This window comes from Mauremys reevesii, linkage group 19, assembly GCF_016161935.1.
Source record: "Mauremys reevesii isolate NIE-2019 linkage group 19, ASM1616193v1, whole genome shotgun sequence".
Classification (NCBI taxonomy): Eukaryota; Metazoa; Chordata; order Testudines; family Geoemydidae; genus Mauremys; species Mauremys reevesii.
The window spans coordinates 1,476,591-1,500,795 of record NC_052641.1 but is presented as its reverse complement, the minus strand read 5'-3'; the positions used below and the strand labels follow the sequence as shown (position 1 = coordinate 1,500,795).

The 24,205-nt window shown below is 48.3% G+C and overlaps 1 protein-coding gene across 4 annotated transcripts in view; it reads right to left on the bottom strand.

Annotated features, from left to right (window-relative positions):
- The window catches only part of SLC31A1 (solute carrier family 31 member 1), a 75,877-nt gene that overhangs the window by 17,857 nt on the left and 33,815 nt on the right, over positions 1-24,205 (bottom strand). The window lies entirely within an intron of this gene.

The window sequence follows — 24,205 nt, the reverse complement described above, 5'->3', positions numbered from 1 at the left end:
GGGCATTTGGGCAGCTGCATATAGCACGCACCAGAATTGGGGGCTTCTGTTTTCTAACGAACAAAAATCGAAAGAATTCACAGCCTTGTTACCGTTTAAGATAGATTTCAAGAGGCCTTTGAAAACCTCAGCCTAGGAGCATTAAGGTACAGACCCGGCACCTCTCGCTATAGACCCAAGGGATCTGCCTCGTCTCCTCACCACCTAGGGCCATGGTGACCTGTAACAGCCCAGGCTGACCTGTGCCAGTCCCAGGCATTGTTCATTAGCCCATGTGTGAACAAGACCATCCTAGTCCTGACAAACCTAGAGGTTATAAGAACCAGTCTCAGGGGAAGGGATAGCTCAGTGGTTTGAGCATTGGCCTGCTAAACGCAGGGTTGTGAGTTCAATCTTTGAGGAGGCCACTTAGGGATCTGGAGCAAAAATGAGTACTTGGTCCTGCTAGTGAAGGCAGGGGGCTGGACTCAATGACCTTTTGAGGTCCCTTCCAGCTCTAGGAGATAGATGGAGCAGATCCCCACTATGCATGGCAGGAGGGTTTGGAGGGACTATTAGGACAGGTTCCAGTAATGCAGGGGTGGGCAAACTTTTTGGCCCAAGGGCCACATCAGGGTTGCAAAATTGTATGGAGGGCCAGGTAGGGAAGGCTGTGCCCACCTCAGAATCCCCGACCCATCCAACCCCCCCTGCTCCTTGTCCCCCGACCACCCGCTCCAGAGACCCCAGTGCCCCTAACTGCTCCTCCTGGATCCCACCCCCTATCTAAGCCCCCTGCTCCTTGTTCCCTGACTGCCCCAACCCCTATCCTCACCCCTGCCCCCTGACAGACCCCCCCTAGACTCCCACCCCCTATCCAACCCCTCATTCCCCATCCCATGACCACCCCCCCCCCCAGAACCTCCGCCCCATCCAACCGTCCCCTGCTTCCTGTCCCCTGACTGCGTCCCGGGACCCCCTGCCCCTTATCCAACCCCCCAGCCCTGGTCCCCTTACCATGCCACTCAGACCAGCGTCTGGCAGCGGCGCGAAGCCAGACACGCTGCCCCGCAGGAGTGTGCAGCCCTGCCCCCCAGAATGCTGCTGGCACGGTGAGGTGAGGCTCTGGGGGAGGGGGGTCGGCGGGAGAGGGGCTGGAGGTAGCCTCCCCGGCTGGGAGCTCAAGGACCAGGCAGGACGGTCCCGCGGGCCGGATGTAGTTTGCCCACCCCTGCAGTAAAGAAATATCCAACTCATGGGCCCATTTCCACTTTTAAATACAGTCCGTGGGCTGGAGTTTAGGACTCCAGCTTCCTTCAGTGCTTGTCGGATCTTCCTGCCAGCAGTCACTGGGAGGGTCTGGGTCCCCCCAGGGATCACCAGGCAGCCTCACAGAGATCTGGGGAAAATTTGGCCATATGCAGTAAGTAACAGGGTGGTTTCTTTTCTGCTGTTTTTTACATTTGACACCACTCAGTAGGAATCTCCCCCTCTTAGGGCCACTGCTGCTGCTACCCTTTGCCCTCTTTCCTCCCCTTCCCTAACTTTTGTTTCTCTCCTTCCTCCCCATCTCCTGCTTCCTTCTCTCTTTACCCACATTCATGCTTCCCGACAGACAGGGCTGTGCCCTCCTCACACAACTGTGTGTAGGATGCATGGCAGGAGGCCACCAGCTTTCTCACACTGCTTCTGCACACATAAAACAATGGCCTGATTAGAGCAGGGGCTTCGTTCAAATGCTGGCTCGTGTACATTTCCCGGAGCTGCACAATTTTGATAGGGAAACCAGAGAACAAAGCAGCACTAGTTAGGCTTTAATGAGATGCTTATTAAAGAAAGGCCAGGGAGGACTAAGTGGCATGACTGCCTACATCTGACCCATGGGAGATATTCACTGGAGCGACTTAGCGCACGCACACCCCCACCCCCACCCACCAGAGGAGAGGCCAGTGCTCTTCCTCTTAACAGGATTAGGATCACGTTCCTTCATGGAGTTTATTTTCATAATGTACAAAAAAACTCGTCCAGTCAGTAGAGCTCAATTGATCTACTCCCCCCATAAATGGAGTGTCCTAATGTTCCAGCCTGTTCAGAGTTCTCAGGGACAATTCTGAACTTTCAACAAAATAGGAGACAAAATAGGGAATTAAGGACAATAACTTCCTACAAGGACAATGCCACAGAACTCTATGAAACAAGGCTTTATTCAAGCAGAGTTTACTACAAGCAGTTTGTACTGTACTGCAAGACAGCAGAGTGCAATACTGGATGGCAGACAAAAGCATTCAGCCATAAAAATAACAATGGGGAAGGGCTATTGAGAGGAACAGGAAAGGGCATAGATACAATTTAACAAGGACAGAGATACAGGGGGGTTGAGATATAGGATCATAGAACCACAAACGTCATCTAGTCTAACCCCCTGCCAAAATGCGGGATTTGTTGTGGCTAAACAGATGGCTATCTAGCCTCCTTTTGAAAACCTCCAGTTAAGGCACTTCCATGACTTCCCTAAGCAGTTTGTTCCACTGTCCTACTCTTCTTACAGTTCAAGTTTTTCCTGAGATTTCATCTATATCTGCTGTAGTTTGAACCCATTCCTCTTGTCCTGCCCTCTGTGGCAAGAGTGAACGATTTTTCTCCATCTTTTTATGGCGGCCTTTCAAATATTTGAAAACTGCTATCGTGTCCCCCCTTAATCTCCATTTTTCCAAATTAAACATTGCCAGTTCCTTCAGCCTTTGCTCGTATAGCCATTACAATGTCTAATGGCTATACATTAAACTGTGTCTAATGAGAACACCTGACTCTAATTAACCTGCAAAGAGTCAGGTGAGGCCATTAAGCTAATGTGACCACCTGAGTCTAATTAAGGCCCAACTGATACTATAAAAAGGGCTCACTCCAGTCAGGCAGAGGACAGCCAGGGAGCCAGAGGAGAGGAAGTGCGGCTGAAGGGCTGGTTAATGAAGACACCCTCAAACCATCATTAAGGGAGCCCTAAGGTAAGGGAGAAGAAGGGAGAAGCAGGAGAGCTGTGGGGAAGTGGCCCAGGGAAATGTAGCAACTCTGGCAGTGAGAGGTTGGCTGCCAACAGCTGCTACCATTAGGGTCCCTGGGCCGGAACCCGGAGTAGAGGGCGGGCCCGGGTTCCCCCCAACCCAGCACTACAGGAACATCTGGAAGGGGAAGTCAGGCCCCTGTCAGGACAGGAGGCTAAACTGTTCTGAAATAAGCTCCCAGGGACAACAGAGACTGTGGGAGTTCTCTCACCAACCTCCTTGCAGCCTATGATGAAAAGGGCTCAGTAGATTGTAACCCTGGCCCTAGAGAGAGAAGGGCTACGTGGAGGGTCACAGTGAGCCACTGAGGCTAGCATAAACCGCCTAGAAGCGCAGGACCCACGGGGGCAAGGTCAGAGCTCTGCCACAATAGACAGAGGAATGAAACATGTGAGCAATGAAGCAGGATAGGGAACGCCCATAGAATAATTTTCCATTTGTAACCCAGCCTATACTAGAGATCTCTGACATTTCTGCAGAAGTTCAATGCTTGGGGGTACAAGTGAGAACTTTGTGTCCACACAGAATAATCCCCTAATGTTTCAAAATGGCCTAGAGCCCAGCCATGATATGGTTACCCCTCCACCTGCACCGGTGATACCTGAGCCCTTGCAGAGCTAGTGCAGACCAGATGTACAGGTGTCCCACCGTGTCCCAGCCCACTCTTCAGTGACAGAGCCAAAACCATAACTCTCTCCAAGTTAGCACAGACAATGTGATATTCTTTACCCAGCTCACCTCCCCCTCCCCACTGCAGGCTCTGGGTCCCACCAGCTTCTTCCATTGCAAGCAGGCCCTATGACAGCCTTCAAAACCCCCCTGACCTGAAGAGGAATCCAGCACAAACACAATGAAACCTTCTTGAAGATAAAATATTTAAAAATTAACTAACATTTACAGAGAGATTCAGATCTCCATCTGCGCGGCCTGTCTCCCAGGGGCAGCCTCCCTGCCGCCCTTGGCCTAGGCCCCTCCTATGCCTCCCTCTAGGCTATGGACACAAGAAGGGAAGCCATCAATAACAGCGAGTGGCTTGTCTCCCCTCCTGACCCACCACACCTCAAAAGCCCACGTGTTCTCCCAAGGCTGCCAGGACCAGAGTCTGGCCAGCTAGGGCTGCATGGCCTGTGGGAGCATCCCAAAATGGCATTTGCCTAGTGTTGAGAGGACGTACCTGCCCCTTGGGACAGATGTGTAAGTCCTCAAGAGGAACAGAGTTATTAAAAACAGGCAACTGAGACAGATTTAGCAGCATGCATGTAACTTTGCAGTATATGGCATCTGTAACCATACCTCTGTGGGTCACAACTGAGAATGCCAAATTCAGGGCAAACTGCAGAGAAATAGGGCAGATACACCCAAAGACTGGTGGCTAATCCCCCATAGGAGATACCAAACAAACAACAAAGTAAATTTCTGCTTCACGACACTGGTTAACAAGAAGTCATAAAAGCAGTTTCCTCAGACATTCCAGTCCTTGTATTACCACCGAAAACACTAGACTTAGAGATCAGTGGTTCTTTAAAACCAGTCTCTTCAAATAAAAGGTTCTTCTGATCCAAAGGACCAGTCACACACCCAGGTCAATATATAAACTGGATTTTACCCAAAAAAAATCACACTGAATGTCAATCCTTTAGCATCTAAAATCTAAAGGTTTATTCATAAATAGAAAGAAAGGTGAGAGTTAAAATTGATTAAAGGAATCAAATACAGACAGTAATGGCAAAGTTCTTGGTTCAGGCTTGTAGCAGTGATGGGATAAACCACTGGCTTGATAAGTCTCTGGTTGCTTCCAAATCATTGGAAGGTCCTCAGTCCTTTGGTTAGAATGCTCCCATTTGTATAGTTCATAGTCCAGAGGTTTGGGCAAGGAAAGAGGCAAAATGGAGAAATTTCCAGGACCTTTTATATCTTCTGCCATGTGGAGCGAAACCTATTGTTTCAAACAAAGCCCTCAGCACAATCAGTGGAAAATTACAGTAACAAGATGGTGATTGGAGTCACATGGACAAGTCACATATCCATGCATTTCGCCTAGTCCTTTTGAGTGCTGGGACGTGGGCGAGCGCTAGCTCGCCTACTGCTATAAGCCCCCCCCCCAGCCTGGGGAGGGGCTACTAAACCCAGAACCCAACTGAGTCCAGGGGACAATGAATGCAACAACAGGAACAGGCGTGGGGGTCAAAGGGCCAAAACTAAAGAACCGGAAGGAGACACTGAGCAGAGAACTCCGGACAGTGCCCATTGCTCCTCGAAGACATCAAGAGAGCCGCGGATGCTGCCCAGAGGAACTCTGCCTGGATACGTGAATGGATGAAAGAACGAAAAACAGCCCCACAGTTGCAGGCTCTCCCCCTCCCCCTCAACCTCCTCTCCCTGGTGTTACGAATGGCCACCTTGGCCATGGCTAGGAGGAGGTTGACGAGGTGGTCCCGGGACTTCGTGGCGCCTCAGACTGGGTGTGCATAAATAAATAAGTGCGGTGAAAAGTGCAGCCAGAACCTCAATAAGAGGTTCTGGAGGAGCTGGAAGAGGGGCTGCAGCCTGATGCACTGAAGGTACGCATGCGCCAGGGTCTCCCTCACGCCACAGAGGGAACAGGCTTCAGGGACAGAGGTGAACCGTGCCAAGTACACACTCATGCTCATGGCTCCGTGAAGGATCCGCCTGTTGACATCCCCGGCAGGCCTCAGGGTTAGGGTGCCCAGACAGCAAATGCGAAAAATCGGGACAGAGGGTGGGGGTGGGGGGTCTAATAGGAGGCTATATAAGAAAAAGACCCAAAAATCGGGACTGTCCCTATAAAATCGGGACATCTGGTCACCCTACTCAGGGTACAGCAGAGAAGTAAAAGGCAGATATACTGGCCACTGGATAAGCAGTTTTCTGTTCCCTGAGTGACAAGAGCAGGGGCTGCGCTAGAGCAATCAGGAACCTCCTAGAACCAGTTAAGACAGGCAAGCTAATTAAGACACCTCGAGCCAATTAAGAACATACTGGAATCAATTATGGCAGGCAGACTAATCAGGACACCTGGTTTAAAAAGGACCTCCCATAAGTTAGTGGAGGGCATGCAAGGAGCAGGGAGTGAGAAGGTGTGCTGCTGGAGAACTGAGGAGTATAAGTGTGATTAGGCTTCAGGAGGAAGATCCTGCAAAGAGAATAAAGAAGGTGCTGCGGGGAGATAAAGGACGCACTGTAGACAGCTGCTATCCACAGGGCCCTGGGCTGGAACCCAGTGTAGAGGGCGGGCCCGGGTTCCCTCCCATATCCCCCAACTCCTGATCATACACAGAAGTTGACCTGGTCCGTGAGCAACACCAGAAGGGAAGGTCTAATTTAGAAAGGGATCTGGCCTATCCCCGACCCACTAGGTGGGACAACAGAGACTATGGAGATTGTTCTCCGTTTCCCCCATGCTGGCCAGTGATGAGGTTAGCTGAGTGACGGGCACATTTGAGCCTCTAGCAGAAGCGGCCAAACTGAGGGCTGCAGTGAACCTCTGAGGCGAGCAAATCTGCCAAAAGCGCAGGATCCACCAAGGCAGAGAAGGAACTTTCTGACATCAGATAACGTCACAGCATCTATAAAAGGTGATCGGGGAGATGCCCTCATAGATAGGCAGTGTCTATACAGACATGCACTTTGTCACCAGATATGTACCTGTGCACTGCTGCAGTGTACTTGCTCTGGGAGAGTTTCTGGATGCATGAGCCAGGTGTCAAACGCAAAACACTCAGCACTGGCTGGCAGGAGCGCTGTGTGGGTGCACTGCTCCAGCTTACACAACATTGGCTACAGTGAACAAACTGACCAGTGTTGGGGGAAAACTGTGTTAGAAACACTTAACTGCAATGCTTGACCTTGAAGCACTTTGCTAATAAGTGATTGATCACAGGAAGATACAAGTATATTTCTCCCTAATGACACAGAACTGACTCTGGTAGAGCCTCCGGTAGGGGCTCCAACGGACACTTTGCAGCACAGGCAGGGACTCTCAAAGTAGGCAGGCACCTAACTCGCTCGGGCTCTCCTGACAAACTGAGCCAGAGGAAATATTGTTATAAACCAGGGTAGTCAAAAGTGCAGCATGAGGAGCAAAACGTGGCTTGTGGATGGCAGGACCAAGCAGGTTGACTGCATGTTGGTGGCTGTTTGTGCTGGTGAACTCCAGCAATGACCTCGGTCTAGTCACCACTCTGGGAAGGAGAGATGGGCAAGCAGACACTAGCTGAGCACACACACTGAAGTTTAGCAAACAATAGGACAGTAATGTGTAGTGTCAATTTAAATGCAAATTAGGTGCTGTTCTCAGGCTCCCAGCAAGCTGCTAATGCAGCCCTCAACATAAGATGTACCAAGTATCAGAGGGGTAGCTGAGTTAGTCGGTATCCACAAAAACAATGAGGAGTCCGTTGGCATCTTAAGGACTAATAGATTTATTTGGGCATAAGCATCTGAAGAAGTGGGTTTTTTACCCACAAAAGGCTATGCCTGAATAAATCTGTTAGTCTTTAAGGTGCCACCAGACTCCTCGTTGTTTTCGTAAGATATAGGCACCCTATGAATCAATGTTCTGGCTCCAGCTGAATTGTGCCCTCCTCTTACCAGAGTTAGAGACACACTGCATTAGGAAACTGCAGAGGTGGTAACCATCACAGTACCAGGAGATGGCACATGAACACACAGTGAAAGCGGGGGGGAGGGAGGGCAATGGCAGGACCAAGGAGCCATCCTTTGTTTTTTCTGAATGACTGCCCAAGCTCAGTTTAACTTACAAATGCAGCCTCTATTACTTAGGCCCCTCAGTGACATACCAGGGTACAATCCAGGCTAATGAGTAGCTGTGTCACCCCTGCCTTCTGACCTGGGATGCCCTTTATATTGCTTTGCTGCTGTAGCCTCCAGTCTGACTGATCACAAACAGCTTCCAGCATGCAAGTCACTCCCAGCTACATCCGTCCGTGTGTACTGCAGCCAGCCAGCCACACCTTGGCTCTTAGTAGCCTTGGTTCTGCTGCAGGTGCCTCCAACATACATTTCTGGGAGACAATCTAAGACTGGAAGTATGTCCTGTACAGCCCAGTCCTCTCCTGGGCAATACAAGTTTATGTAAAGTCTGTCATTGTTTTAATAGAAATAATATGCACATAACTTGTCACCCCAAATGGAGTTTTCTAGACACTTCAATTTAAACATGTTGGATTAGATAAACAATAAAACAAGTTTATTAACTACAAACAGAGAGATTTTAAGTGAGCACAAGTAACGAGGAATAAAATTCAGAAATGGTTACAAGAAAGATAAAACACAACTGGTGCCTAACTTACCAAACTATGTCAAACTCGAAGCAAAAGTTCTGTCACATGCTTTCAGCAACTTTACTGACCAAATTTCTTAGGTCAGGACCCCTTCTCCCTAGAATCCAACGAGCACTTCCTTTGTCTTGTTGCTTCAGGTGCTGTGAATGCTACGAGAGGGCAGACCTTGGAGTTTTTGTTCCTCCTTCTTATAGTATCAGTCCCCCTCTTGAAAAACCATTTCCAGCTGAGATTCAGGAGACAGTGTCAATAAGGAACGATGTTCCCTGCTGCTTTTTCCTCACCTATGAGAGAAACCCTTTGTTTCTCTTCCTGCTTGATGATCCTGTTTACTGCTTAAATGCAAATTAAGCAGAGCACGTGTTCCTTTGTTCAGGACAGCCCTGAATGCCAACTTCTGCTTGGGTAGGGCTGTGGTTTGGAACACATGTTAAAAACACCATACAGTGGAATCTTATAACGACACATGCAATGTTGTCATATACATTTTATCAGGATAAAAATGACCAGCAAATCATGAGTTTTCAAACGGTATCTCACAAAGTGTATTTTGTACAAAGGTTATTATGACAGTGCGTAGGGTGTGGACACCCATGGTTACATTCTGTCACACCCTCCCCCTTATTTTAATCCCCATGCTCATTCCAGTATTGCTTCATTCTCTCTCCTTCCTCATTGATTCCAGACACCACATTCAACATCTCCTCCCCACTGCTCCTCCGCATACCCCCCACCTTTCTCTGTTTGTACATATGACCATTTTTCCCTTCTTCCCCCCAGGCCTCACCAAGACAAGTAGCAGGTGGTGCTAGAGGACAGGGGAGTCCAGGATGCCCCTTTCTTCCCAATTTCATCCACTCATGCTATGTAAAAACTAGGAGAGAACCCAGATCCTGCTGCTCCATAACCACAAACCTGTATCACTTGAGCTAAAGAGAATCTCCATGAACATTACAGTATCTTTGCCACAGATGAGGTCTGCTTCCATCCAACAGAGGGTAGTGACAGACCTCCACAGGTCAGTACAATCATTATCAAGTCTCTAGACCAGTGGTTCTCAACCTTTTTGGGCTCAGGAGCCATCTGTAAATGTTTATGGCCTGTCATGACCCAGTAAATAGTCTGAAAGTGGGGGCCCTGGGGTGGTTTCAGTCAGGTCTTGCCCAGCCCTCACCCCGCAGCGGAGGCTCCTGCGCTATGAGACTGGCTGGGCTTGGTTCTCGGTTCTGGTTTAGCCCTACCCTCCTGACTGGCCCAAATCTGTGATAGCGGAGTTGTTAGCTGGATCATGGGTTGCAGGGCCATTCACTCAAATTTGGCCTGCCTGGGCTTCCATCATCATGATGGCTGGGTCAAACCTGAGTGGTGCAAGTGTGACAGTACATCCCATAGGGCTTTATGGGGAGATGCTTATAAATGTATGTATGATATAACTGGAATATGTTTTTGCTACATATGCCATGTAACATATCTCTGTAAAGGTTATGATCTACTGGATATGTTCATCCTACTTGTATGTATGTGTCATTTTTGTACTCAAAGTTATGAATACTGGCTATGTACTTGGTTAATTTTAAATAGCCTCAGTGAAGCAGCTGGTCAACTTTCTGAGAAAGAACTATTCTCAGTAAGTGCCCAATCAAGAACCAGTCAAGCCAACAATGAACTTGGAGACGCCAATCCACATCTGAGCTTTCCCAGGAATGTGGCTTGACTGGTAAGGAACTCAGTCTTGCAGGGACATGTGACTTGCCCATGTGACTCTGAAACTCCATTTTGCAACTGGATTCTGCATAGGAGAGAGGAGGGGGTCTCCACCCACAAGAGAAAGTCTATTTAAACCCCTGGGAGAACCACCATTTGGTCTTCAGCTGGCTCAAGGGATAGCCTCTCCACCCCCAAGGATACCTGAAAGAAACTGGAACAAGAGACAGTACCTATAGGGGGTGAGAGTGATTGCTGGACCCAGGCTAAAGGGTGTCTGGTCTGTAAAAGGAAACTCACTGAACCATCTGAGGATGAGGTTTTTATCTGTATTCAGTTTTTAGCACTGTATTAGAGATAGATTTGCGTGTTTTATTTTATTTTATTTTGTAATTCACTTTGTTCTGTCTGTTACTACTTGGAACCACTTAAATCCTACTTTCTGTATGTAATAAAATCACTTTTTACTTATTAATTAACCTGGAGTACACGTGTGTACCTGGGGGGACAGCTGTGGATCTTTCTCTATCAGTGTTCTAGAGGGCGAACAATCTATGAGTTTACCCTGTGTAAGCTTAGGGTAAAACGGGGTAAAACGGATTGATTTAGGGTTTGGACCCCACTGGGAGTTGAGCATCTGAGTGTTAAAGACAGGAACACTTCCTAAGCTGTTTCCAGGAAAGCCTACAGCTATTAGGGGACATGGTCCAGACCTGGGTCTGGGTTTGGAGCAGACTAGTGGGTCTGGGGTCCTAAGCTGGAAAGGGCAGGAAAGCAGGGGCAGTAGTAGTCTTGGCACATCAGTTGGCAGTTCCCACGGGGGTTTCTGTGATCCAACCCATCACAGTGGGGACCTCAGAGGTTGCAGCGCCTGAAGTGGGGAGGCAAGCCCAGCCAGCCCTGTGGAACAGGAGCCACAGGACATGCTATGTGACCCTCTGAAACATCCTGGTGACCCAGTTTTGGATCTTGACCCACAGGTTGAGAAACCCTGCTCTAGACCACAATTAACATATTTAAAGAGAAAATGTTTCCATAAGGAAATCACCTGCCACATCAGGAGGCTTCTGAAACTAATGATTTGGAGACACTCTTATCTAGATTCCTGGCCTTTGAGAATAATGTATCCCAAAAGGTGCAGTGGGCACATAGCAGCCCTCCAGTGGGCACTGATCAGCAGCAAGGCTGGTGTTAATAATTTGTTATAGCAACGGCCTTATTACTCAACTCGTGCGCTGCATGGTGCTTTGTCTTGGCAGGGTGAGGCACAGGGACAGCCTGATAAGATCTATTTACGCAAGAGTCTACCATTTGCCAGAGGTATCTTAAGCCTGGTATGGAGTTATAATTAGGAGCAGGTTGCTTATCAAAGTTGTCTGCTCAATAGCAGAGACCTTATTAATGCAATGAGCAGCCTAGTCATGATCAGATTGAAGCTTAGTCCCCCCCATCTGGCCTGGGCACTCATGGAGAGGTCAGAAAAACAGTTGTGACAAGACAGCAGGTTTGAACTTCCTTCCAGCTAGGGGCAGTTTGCCTACAACAGTATTACCTTCCCATATGGATCTGGGAAAAAAGACAAGACACAGGGTAAGTTGACTTAGAGAACCCACTGTCAACCCTGCCACTAATTTCTAAAGATATTTTAATGACCAAAGCGCCCGCATTAGAGCATGCCAGGCACTATACATCCTAAACAAGCCATTTATTCCTTCAGCAATAACATGCAATTAAAAGCAGATGTTAATGTGCTCCCAAAGAGGACTGATCCCAGGCACCAGGAGGCAACTTCAGAAGATCCTTCTGGATGGCCCCTGCGTGTGCAAAGGACACTTGTAAGAATCTCATCAGGACCATGCTGTTACAACTGCACCTCTGCTGTGTTCTGCCACATGCTATAAATGCAGAGAAAGCAGTACAGAGGGATGCAGTGAGCTCTGCTCCCACAGTATTGGTAACACAGAGATGGGTGAGCCTAGCTAGAACAGCAAACACCGAGCACTCCGGAGAAAGGGCATCTGCATGATTCTGTGAAGGGCTACCAAAGGGCAAAAGAGGACACACACAGGCCGACTGGCTCATTCTATACTTTTTCCTCTTCTGCTTCTGCTCACTGGCACTGCAGAGCACATTGACTTTTAGTAAGCATCAGACTGGCTCTCTGGCTTCTCATGCTCCCATGTCAACGGTCTTCAAGCTTCTGCTATCCTGTGACATGAAGAGGAGATGCTCTTCAGAGTAGGGAGAGCCTTCATTGTGTCCTGGACAGATGGTTATTTAAGCACTGACAGTCAGTCTAACCCTTGTGCCAAGTCAGTCTCTTCTGGGGATCTGACCACTTCATGAGACGCATTTCAACCTACCCTTGCTTTGGCATGAGGAGCTCTGCTAAGCTTTGGGTTTGCCATGGCCATGATTTCTGTGGCAAAACCCAGGAATATTTCATGGTCTTTTCCCTCCAGCTGCATGCTACTGAGTAAGCCTGTTCTCACACACTTCACTCTTGTGCTGTTTTGATAACTGTCCCTAATAGTCTGACGTGCGTCTGACGAAGTGGGTATTCACCCATGAAAGCTTATGCTCCAATACATCTGTTAGTCTTTAAGGTGCCACAGGACTCTTTGTTGCTTTTTACAGATCCAGACTAACACGGCTACCCCTCTGATACCTAATAGTCTGAAAGTTTATGAAGATATTTTCCATTAGAAAAGGATTAAGCTAACAGTCACTAAAACAGCATGGGCCTGGACCTTTTGTAAACTAAAATTATGACTTTTGCACCGTTGTCATGACTTTCCATTTGTTGTCACTTCAATCAGCCCAAGCATAGCTTGTTAGGGGAGCTGGAGTTTGCAGCAGGGTCTTACATAAGAACTTAAGCCCTACCTCATGTCCAAGCCTGCACAAAAAGCCACCCCTCTGCTTTTAGGACACATTTTTAGATATTTAGTTGCACAAACTGCTGAATGAATTATTACTTGTACTTCACACTTCCACAGGGCCTCCTGCCCAAGTGTTTCAGAGGTGGCTCAGCATCATCCTCCCTATTTGAGAGAGGGAAAGAGGGAAACTAGACAGAGGTCAAGCAGAAGAATCCAGATCCTGTTCCTCCTACCCTCCTGGGGTTTTCACAAAGCAAAAAAAAAAAAAATTGAAGACATTTTGCAAGAAGGATATTGCAAAAAAGGGCCATTCTGAACCCTGTGAAATGGAAACTAACATTTTAGCCAGCTTTATCTAAGAGTCTAGGTAGAGAGTTTACTATTCAAAAAAAGGGATAAACAGCCAGGATTTCCCACATCCAAGTATTTATTTTTACCTCAGGACTGGCACCTATTCCCAAATTCATAACAGAATAGATTAAATACCACAGCAATATCCAATAGTATGTTTTAGGAGCAGCCACTATACTAACAAGACATAGCTGCTACTTTTATCACATACAGACAATTTCCTCTAGCACAACTTAGAACAATTCATCTCAGTAACACATAGAAAGCACTATTGGAGATCTTAAAAGGACACAGCCTACCTTAAAAAATATTTCAGATTTTTTTTTTTTAACCAATTACTGTTACAATACTCAAGATGCCTATAACTGAAGGAGTATAAAGAAAAAAGTTATTTATTTTTCCAGTTCATTTATTTTTTGCTGTCAGTTGCTGGCTGAGTGTGTGTTTACTCTCTGTGCTGCACTGGTTCAGGCCCGGTAGCCAGCACAGCAGACCTCGATCCCACAGACTCAGTTCAGTGGCGAGGGCACTCAGCCAGGTTTATTGTCAATGAAGCACAGTAATAGCACCTCATAGATCAGGGGTGGGTAAACTATGGCCCACGGGCCCCTCGTGCCAGGCCCCTGAGCTCTCCCCGGCCCTTCCCTGCTGTTTCCCCACCCCCGCAGCGTGCCCCGCCGCCAGCGCAATGCTCTGGGCGGCAGGCTGCGAGTTCCCAGGGCAGCGCAGCTGCAGAGCCGCAGCCTGACCTGGTGCTCTGTGCTGCGTAGCTGCCTGTCCTTGTGCAGCTGCGCTGCCAGCCACACGTGCTCTAGACAGCGCAGTAAGGGGGCAGGGCAGCAAGGTGGGTAGGATAGAGGGCAGGGGAGTTCGGGGGGTGGTCGGGGCAGGGGTGTGGATAGGGGGCATGGCGATCAGAGGGGGGTTGAATGGGGGCAGGGAGCCCCGGGGGGCAGTCCGGAATGAGAGGTGGGGTGGGAGGGGGCGGAAGGAAGCAGTCAGAGGTGGGGGTGCCGGGGGCGGTCAGGAGACAGGGAAAAGGGGTGGTTGGATGGGGCAGGGGTCCTGGGGGGGGGCATCAGGAAGGAGAGAAGTAGGATGAGGCAGTGGGGGGTAGTTAGGGGCAGGGGTCCGGGGCAGTCAGAGGACAGAGAGCGGGGGTGTGTGGATGGGGCAGGGGTCCTTGGGGGCTGTCAGGAAGGAGAGGGAGGTTTGGGTGGGGAGCAGTTAGGGGCGGGGGGGGTCCAGGGGCGGTCGGGGCCAGAGAGCGGGGGGGTTGATGGAGTAGGGGTCCCGGGGGCGCCGTCAGGGGGCGAGAAGCAAGTGGAGTTGGAAAGGGGGCAGGGGCCATGCCACGCCTGGCTGTTTGGGAAGGCACAGCCTCCCCTAACCAGCCCTCCATACAATTTGGGAAATGCAATGCGGCCCTCAGGCCAAAAAATTTGCCCGTCCCTGCCACAGATTCTACAGGGATACTAAGACAGGTATGCCCGTTACAATGGACCAGCAATCAGTGAGCAGCAGGACCTTCAGCCAGATAAAGACACCCCCAGGTGACAACCCTTTTATTCCCTGATACAAACCAGTTACATATTCCTCTGATGTGGTTAGTAACCAACCTTTACCTTGTACCTCTTGGCTCAATCAAAATATCTCTATCCCTGTCGTCCTGACCTTATCTTTAGGAGGGGTCAGTGTGTCCTTGTGTCATCTTCGGGGTGTGTGTTGGTATCGGGGTGTTCTGACATGATCCTTCTAGAATGTGTTTATGCAAGTATCCAGTGTCTAGCACTTCCTAGGAGTGTCTGTGGTTTTGCAGCACGAGCCATGTTCATGTACCAGACAATGAACCTGTAAGCAGGCATATTTTGTAACAGGGCCTGACTTTTGCTCACAGTCTGACTCTTGCTAACTTTGCTTTATATCAATAGGGCCTGACTTTTGTTTAGGCCTTAGGCAGTACACCGGGCTCCATATTTCAGGCTCTCTCCTACTACAAGCACCAGTGCTATGTGATCAGTTTCAGTTTTCCACTGTACAGTAAAGTTTTTCCATCAGTTTCTTCCGCTGTTTTTGTGGGTTTTCACACAGCAATGAGTACACGGGGGCCAGGGGAGAAATGTAACAAAGCCCATAAAAATTGACGGGGGGAGTCCCACCCCTGCAAGTTGTGACATTACCCAGGGTACAGCCTGGACTGTTGAACAGCTGTGTTCCCTCAATTCTCCAATTTGAGATGCCAGCCTCTAGCGGGCAAAATCACTCCCAGTTGAATTGCACGAATGATCTGGCCAGCCGCTCATGAATTACATACGGGGTGACACCTGCAAACTCCCAGTCCCAGATCTTCCCCCCAGAAATGTGCATCTTGTACTGCTCAGCTCTCTACTGGACAATGTAAGATCCATCATTTCATCAATGGAAAATGATATGCACAAACCTTGTTATCTCAAGTGGAGGTTCCTAACACTTCAATCCAAACACACACTGGCTTAGATAAAACAATAAAACAATCTTATTAACTACAGAAAGATAGATGTTAACTGATTACAACTAATGAGGCTTAAAAGTCAGAATTGGTTACAAAGAAAATAAAAGATAAAATGCAGATGGATGCCTAATTTAGCAAGTTAAATGGATTCAAGGAAAGGTTTTTCTCACCACATGCTTTACAGTCTTTATTGTCTGGAAGCCTCCAGACCAGGATCCCTCCCCCAGTTCAGTGTTTCTTCAGTTGTTGCTGCCGGGAACAGAGTGGAGTACAGAGGTAATTTATGTTGTGTGTGTTCTTTATTCCTACAACACTCTCCTCTCTTTGAGGATTATCTCCAGCTGGGGTTCAACTGACAGCCAGTCTATTTACACAGGAAATCCCAGCAGTTCTATTGTCTATATGTAAAGGTTTTGCTTACACCCTTCTTTCTGCTGAGGAATGGCTGCTTACCTAGGTGAGAGTTTATGACAACCCATTTCACAGAATCATAGAATATCAGGGTTGGAAGGGACCTCAGGAGGTCATCTAGTCCAACCCCATGCTCAAAGCAGGACCAATTCCCAACTAAATCATCCCAGCCGGGGCTTTGTCAAGCCTGACCTTAAAAACCTCTAAGGAAGGAGATTCCACCACCTCCCTAGGTAACCCATTCCAGTGCTTCACCACCCTCCTAGTGAAAAAGTTTTTCCTAATATCCAACCTAAACCTCCCCCTCTGCAACTTGAGACCATTACTCCTTGTTCTGTCATCTTCTACCACTGAGAACAGTCTAGATCCATCCTCTTTGGAACCCCCTTTCAGGTAGTTGAAAGCAGCTATCAAATCCCCCCTCATTCTTCTCTTCTGCAGACTAAACAATCCCAGTTCCCTCAGCCTCCCCTCATAAGTCATGTGCTCCAGCCCCCTAATCATTTTTGTTGCCCTCCGCTGGACTTTTTCCAATTTTTCCACATCCTTCTTGTAGTGTGGGGCCCAAAACTGGACACAGTACTCCAGATGAGGCCTCACCAATGTCGAATAGGGGGAATGATCACATCCCTCGATCTGCTGGCAATGCCCCTACTTATACAGCCCAAAATGCCGTTAGCCTTCTTGGCAACAAGGGCACACTGCTGACTCATATCCAGCTTCTCATCCACTGTAACCCCTAGGTCCTTTTCTGCAGAACTTCAGCCTAGCCATTCAGTGCCTAGTCTGTAACAGTGAATGGGATTCTTCTGTCCTAAGTGCAGGACTCTGCACTTGACCTTGTTGAATCTCATCAGGTTTCTTTTGGCCCGGTCCTCTAATTTGTCTAGGTCCCTCTGTATCCTATCCCTACCCTCCAGCGTATCTTCCACTCCTCCAAGTTTAGTGTCATCTGCAAACTTGCTGAGAGTGCAGTCCACGCCATCCTCCAGATCATTAATGAAGATATTGAACAAAACTGGCCCCAGGACCGACCCTTGAGGCACTCCACTTGAAACCGGCATTTGATTACGCTGATACCTGACCGCGACGTCAATGTGTCTTTTGTCTCTGAAGAACTGGTTTGGGCCTTCTTTTCTAACTTTAGGACATGTCAGCGCAGTGTTATCCAACAGAATCTTATACCTTTACATACAACGTTGCCACACATATTTTACCAGGAAAATAACGGTCAGCAGATTATGAGTTTTTAAATTATACCTCACAAGTAATGTTCCCTCTAATGAATGTGCAAATGAATTTTGTTATGTGTGGCAGGGATGGGGCCGAGGGGTTCAGAGTGTCGGAATGGGATCAGGGCTGGGACAGCGGGTTGGGATGCGGGGCAGGCGAGGGGTGCGAGTTCTGGAGTGGGGCCAGGGATGAGGGGTTTGGGATGTGGGAGGGGGCTCCGGGCTGGGGCAGAGGGTTGGGGTGTGTGGTGGGGTTGAGGGCTCTGGCTGGGGGGGGCAGACTCTGGGGTGGGGTCAGGATAAGGAATTTGGGGTGCAGGCTGCCACAGGGCTGTGGCAGGGAAAGAGGATTCCCCCCAGCACTCTCTTACCACAGTAGCTGGGGCCAGGGCACCTCTCTCTGGCCGCAGCAGCTCCGAAGTTGGAGCCGGGGGAGAGGCGCCTCTCCCTGCTTGCACAATCCTTAACAGCCTGCTGGGCAGCCATGCAGCTTAGAGGGAACTTAGCTCACAAGACATAATTTGTACAAATGTATCATAGTTTTGTAAAAAGGACAAACTTAGGGATACAGTCTGTCACACAAGTATAGTATTTGAAAGGCCTTTCTGGACCCCAACTAGATTTTGAGTTGACAGCGTCCCTTTGACCCCCACAAACAAGCTCCAGATCATGATGGGTTCTCTGTTATACAGATCTTGTGAAGAGATTGTGCCAACAATCCTGAGGCTACCTTATACTATGAAGTCTACAGAGTGTCCACATTCATTGTTCACTAATGTCAGGAGGAACCATTAGAAAATCATGGTAGAGTCTGGCCAGTGTAGTTACTAGAAGCCCATATGTATGTTCAATATCAACTTCAAGATTTTGGCTAGCCATCTACCTAGAGCAATGCTGCTCAGACCCATTGTAAGTGGATCCAACTCCACTAACAGTTCAACCTGCTTAACATGGGTAAAAAGTGGGCCTATGATGTCTTAGGCTTAGTCTACACTAGGAGCACTTCACCAGTATAGGAATACCAATCTATTATACCAGAGGCAAATCACTTCTAGTGTGGCAGCTGTTATATGGGCAAAGCAGCACTCTGTACCGCTGCAGTAAAACCACCCTGCATGAGTGAAACAAGCTATACCAGTAAAAGTACAGTTCTGCAGCTGTGTCTACACTAGGGGCTTCTGTGGGTCAGGGCTCACCCCTCTTCAGACTCGACAGGAGACAGCTATGTCGGCAGAAGCCTCTAACATAAAGCTGGCCTGGAAGTTAGGTCAGATTCATGGAAAGCCACTTTGGCTCTAACAATGCTCATACTTCCTGGAACACGACTCAACATGAGCAACCCACAGCAGCAATGGTTCTTGGACTGCAGATCATCCTTTGGACTTTCACTCCCACTCCATCGGCTTTGTCTTGAGTCCAAGCTCATTAAAGCTAGTTCTGTTATTGAGCAAGAGTGCTCAAAGCTTCTAGTCAGAGGGATTCTCTGCACATAATTCAGCTCAGAGCCACAGAGCACTCACTGGTCAAGTGGGGAGACTTGGCCAATCAAACATTACTGGCTCCCCTCCTGTCACCAGTGGAGAAGGACAGAACAGCCAGGAATGGAAGAGGCAACAACCTTCTCTTCCTCATGTAATTAACTCTTTCCAAAAAAGACAAACCGCATTCAGTAACAGTACTTTCCTAACAGAGCAGCAAAGAATCCTGTGGCACCTTATAGACTAACTGACGTTTTGCAGCATGGGCTTTCGTGGGTGAATACCCACTTCTTCGGATGACTTGCATCCGAAGAAGTGGGTATTCACCCACGAAAGCTCATGCTGCAAAACATCAGTTAGTCTATAAGGTGACACAGGATTCTTTGCTGCTTTTACAGATCCAGACTAACACGGCTACCCCTCTGATACTTTCCTAACATTACTCAACCACAGCCACAACTGTTGCAGTTGCCACAGAGGTGTTGTGTAATTGCGAGTGAGAATGTGACCATGAGATGGTTGAGTTCAGGATCCTCACAAAAGGAAGAAACGAGAATAACAAAATACAGACCGTGGATTTCAGAAAAGTCTCCTCTTAGGGAACTGATGGGCAGGATCCCCTGGGAGGCTAATATGAGGGGCGGAGGGAAAAGAAGTCCAGGAAAGCTGGCTGTATTTTAAAGAAACCTTATTGAGGGTGCAGGAACAAACCATCCCAATGTGCAGAAAGAATAGCAAATATGGCAGGCGACAAGCTTGGCTTAACAGTGAAATCTTTGGTGAGCTTAAACACAAAAAAGGAAGCTTACAAGAAGTGGAAACTTGGACAGATGATTAAGGAGTATAAATATATTGCTCGAGCATGCAGGGGTGTAATCAGGAAGGCCAAGGCACAACTGGAGTTGCAGCTAGCAAGATATGTGAAGGGTAACAAGAAGGATTTCTACAGGTATGTTAGCAACAAGAAGGTGGTCAGGGAAAGTGTGGGAGTCTTACTGAATGAGGAAGGCAACACAGTGACAAATGATGTGGAAAAAGCTGAAGTACTCAATGCCTTTTTTGCCTCGGTCTTCACAGACAGGGTCAGCTCCCACCAGGGGTGGCTCTAGGCACCAGCAAAGAAAGCAGCTACTTGGGGCAGCCCATTTGCAGGGGCGGCAGCCAGCAGGGATCGAGCCTGGGAGCTGAGAACCAACAGGGGGCCCTGGGAGCTGTAGTTCCTTGGTTAGCTCCCTGCCTAATAGAACCAGCTCTGGAGCAGGGAAAGAACTACATTTACCAGGATTCCCTTGGTCACTACCAACAGGAAAGGAGGGGAGGGAGTATGGTAGCTGAAACCTCAGGCTGCAGCTTGAGCTCACTGCTAGAGCGGGATGGCACTGTGACTGGGGAACAAGTGTGCCCAAGGAGTAGAAGGCTTTGGCCCAGATATCCCCTTCAGAAGACATCCCCACACTGGCTTAGGGATACTGGTGTGACCTCACTTTGCAGCCGCCAAAGAAGGAACTGGGTGGACTAAATGGACAGTGCCCCTCTCTATCTGAAGCCTAGCAAGGGAGGTATGTGCATCCCACTAGAATTTAAAATGAAAAGTAAGGGAGGGGAGGCTCTACTGGACCTGGGCAGCTTTAGATACAGTACCAGGCACGCAGGAGGATCTCCACTTTTGAACCATGGAAGCAGAAATTGTCTTTTCCTTTCCCGATTTAGCTAATATTCAGAAAGGGAATCTAGCACCTGCCTTCCAGATTTGAACACCCTCAAAATTCAGGCGTGCTCAAGCTCAATTTGGGCAGCTGTTACTTCATTTCTCCCAAATCAAATATACTGATCCACTGTAATTTGCTGTAGAAAAAGTAGGATAAAATTGAGCAAGAAATGCTTCCCAGTGGTTTTTAGGACTGGAATTGCTATTTTCAACAGCCATTGCTTTTTTTTTTTTTTAGTTGTTTAAAAGGAAGACAGTGATATTGCACTGGCAAATTCCCCATAGAAACAAAGAGTGGAACAAAAGAATAATAAAGGCACCTTGACTTTTCCTCATTTATGGAGGACAGTCTTATAATATGCATCCAGATATCCTCCAATCACACAAGCTGAAAATTGTTCCACTTTACTGCAGTTCTGTAACCATATGGGAACCAATCCTGTCTGCGTTCTGTGCACATCCAAAATTCCTGCTGAATGACATGCCATGGGAGCCGCCCCACCAGTGACCCAGGGCTGGGGCGGCAGAGGGTGCGGGTGGAGGGGGCAGAGCCCAGGGCTGGGATGGCAGGGGGTGGGGAGGCACTGATGGGGGGGAAGGAGGGTGCCCAGAGCTGGTGTAGCACGGGATGTGTGTGCGGGGAGAGCCCAGGACTGGGGCAGCAGAGGGGTGTGGGGGGGAGCCCAGGGCTGGGGTGGGGGCAGCCAAATTTTATTTTGCTTGGGGCGGCAAAAATCCTAGAGCCGGCCCTGGCTCCCACACTGCTGATCTGGCAATACAGTATGGGGAGGAGGTGAGCTGGACATGCACAAGTCCATGGGTCTAGATCTAATGCATCCGAGGGTGCTGAGGGATCTGGCTGATGTGATTGCAGAGCCATTGGCCATTATCTTTGAAAATCTGTGGGGATCAGGGGACATCTCGGACGATTGGAAAAAGGCAAATATAGTGCCCATCTTTAAAAAAGGGAAGGAGAACCCGGTGAACTACAGACTGGTCAGCCTCACCTCAGTTCCTCGAAAAATCATGGAGCAGGTCTTCAAGGAAACCATTTTGAAGCACTCGGAGGAGAGGAAGGTGATCATGAACAGTCAACATGGATTCACCAAGGGCAAGTCGTGCCTGACCAACCTGATTAGCTTCTATGATGAGATAATTGTGTCTGTGGATATGGGGAAAGCAGTGGACATGATATATCTTAACTTTAGCAAAGCTTTTGATACTATCTCCCACATTATTCTTGCCAACAAGTTTAAAAAGTATGGATTGGATGAATGGACTATAAGGTGGATAGAAAGCTGGCTAGATTGTCGGACTCAACAGGTAGTGAGCAATGGCCCGATGTCTAGCTGGCAGCGGGTATCAAGCGGAGTGCCCCAGGGGTTGGTCTTGGGGCTGGCTTTGATCAACATCTTTATTAATGATCTGGATGATGGGATAGATTGCATCCTCAGCAAGTTTTTGCAGATTACACTAAACTGGGGGGAGAGGTAGATATGCTGGAGAGTAGGGATAGGGTCCAGAGGGACCTAGACAAATTAGAGGATTGGGCCAAAAGAAATCTGATGAGGTTCAACAAGGACAAGCTCAGAGTCCTGCACTTAGGATGGAAGAATCCCATGCACCACTACAGGCTGGGGACTGACTGGCTAAGCAGTAGTTCTGCAGAAAAGGACCTGGGGATTACAGTGGATGAGAAGCTGGAGCCCAGGGCTGGGGTGGCAGGGGGTGGGGAGGCACTGTTTGCCCTTGTTGCCAAGAAGGCTAACGGCATATTGGGCTGCATTGCTAGCATATTGAGGGAAGTGATTATTACCCTCTATTTGGCACTGGTGAGACCACATTTGTAGTATTGCGTCCAGTTTTGGGCCCTTCACTGCAAAAAAGATGTGGGCAAATTGGAGAGAATCCAGCAGAAGACAATGAAAAGGATCAGGGGGTTGGGGCACATGACTTACGAGGAGGGGTTCAGGGAACTGGGCTTGTTTAGTCTGCAAAAGAGAAGAGTAAGCGGGGATTTGATAGCAGCCTTCAACTACCTGAAAGGGTTCCAAGGAGGATGGAGCTAGGCTGTTCTCAGAGGTGACAGATGACAGAACAAAGAGCAGTGGTCTCAAGTTGCAGTGGTGGAGGTCTACATTGGATATTAAGAAAAACTATTTCACTAGGAGGGTGTTGAAGCACTGGAATGGGTTACCTAGGGAGGTGGTGGAATCTCCATCTTTAGAGGTTATTAAGGCCTGGCTTGACAAATCTCTGGCTGAGATGATTTAGTTGGTGTCGGTCCTGCTTTGAGCAGGAGGTTGGACTAGATGACCTACTGAGGTCTCTTCCACCCCTAATCTTCTTTTTCTATGATTCTATGAATGTGAGTGCTCACAAGACACATTACATTATGGAGGATAGGTCCATCCCTGGCTATTAGCCAGGATGATCAGGAATGCAACACCATGCTCTGGCTGTCCCTAAACCTCTGACTGCCAGAACCTGGGAGTGGATGACATGGGATGGATCACTCAGTAACTGCCCTGTTCCCTCTGAAGCCTCTGGCAGCAGCCGCTGTCAGACAGGATACTGGGTTAGATGGACCATTGGTCTGACCCAGTATGGCCGTTCTTATGTTATCAGATGCAAGCCACACTGCGAGAGTTTGAGAATCCCTGCTTAAGCTTTTACACAGGAACCAATGTGTGTGTGTGGGGGGTGGTAGTGGTGGAAGGGTTCCACTTTCAGCACTGCTACTGGTTTAGGCCCTGGAATACTCTTCAATTGTTATTCAAGCCAAACCCAGCACTAAAAGCCCTATCCAGCACATTACGCTAGGTGCCCTCAATCCCTCAGAGGACAGGTTCCTTAGAAAATTAATGTTTACCTCATTCTCTATAGAGATACTGTACTTTGCATGTACTTCAGGGCAGTTTCCACTAACATTTTTGTTCTGCCTACAATCATTTTACATTATTTCAGGATTTTTGACTAACTGAAAATAAATCAGAAATGTGACCCTGTGATAAATACTTCATCAGATAATATTTTCATCACACTTTGAGAAACAATCTTAAGTGGCATGCAAAGGAAGTTAAAATTCAGCCAATGCATCCTCAGGATATCAGTGAGGAAAAAACTTCCTCCGCTTGCAGAAAACTTAAGGTGACTCATCACACCCTACTGCATACACTAGCTGGCCTGAAATAGCTTGCTCCCTAGCAAGATGATAATATAACCTAGCTCTTATACAAATAAGCAAGTCTTACAGAGAGACCATAAAATAAGACAGAGGACACTAAATGTGATGACAACATTAGTTTATCAGGGACCACACTGAGCAGGAAACAAAGACTCACAAACACAGAACCTCTCCACAAACTGACCCTTGAAGAGTAGATGCAGGAATGGTTCTCTCCTGAGCAGTACATGAGAGAAGCAGGGGTCAAGATTTTCAGAAACAGAAGTCTAAAAAAAGCACCTAAACTGGGTATTGCTATTTCATCCCCTTCTGAGATCAATAGGAGCTGTTGAGTGCTCAGCACCTTTGAGAATCAGGCCACTTGGTTAGATACCAAAATATAGATTTAGGAGACTA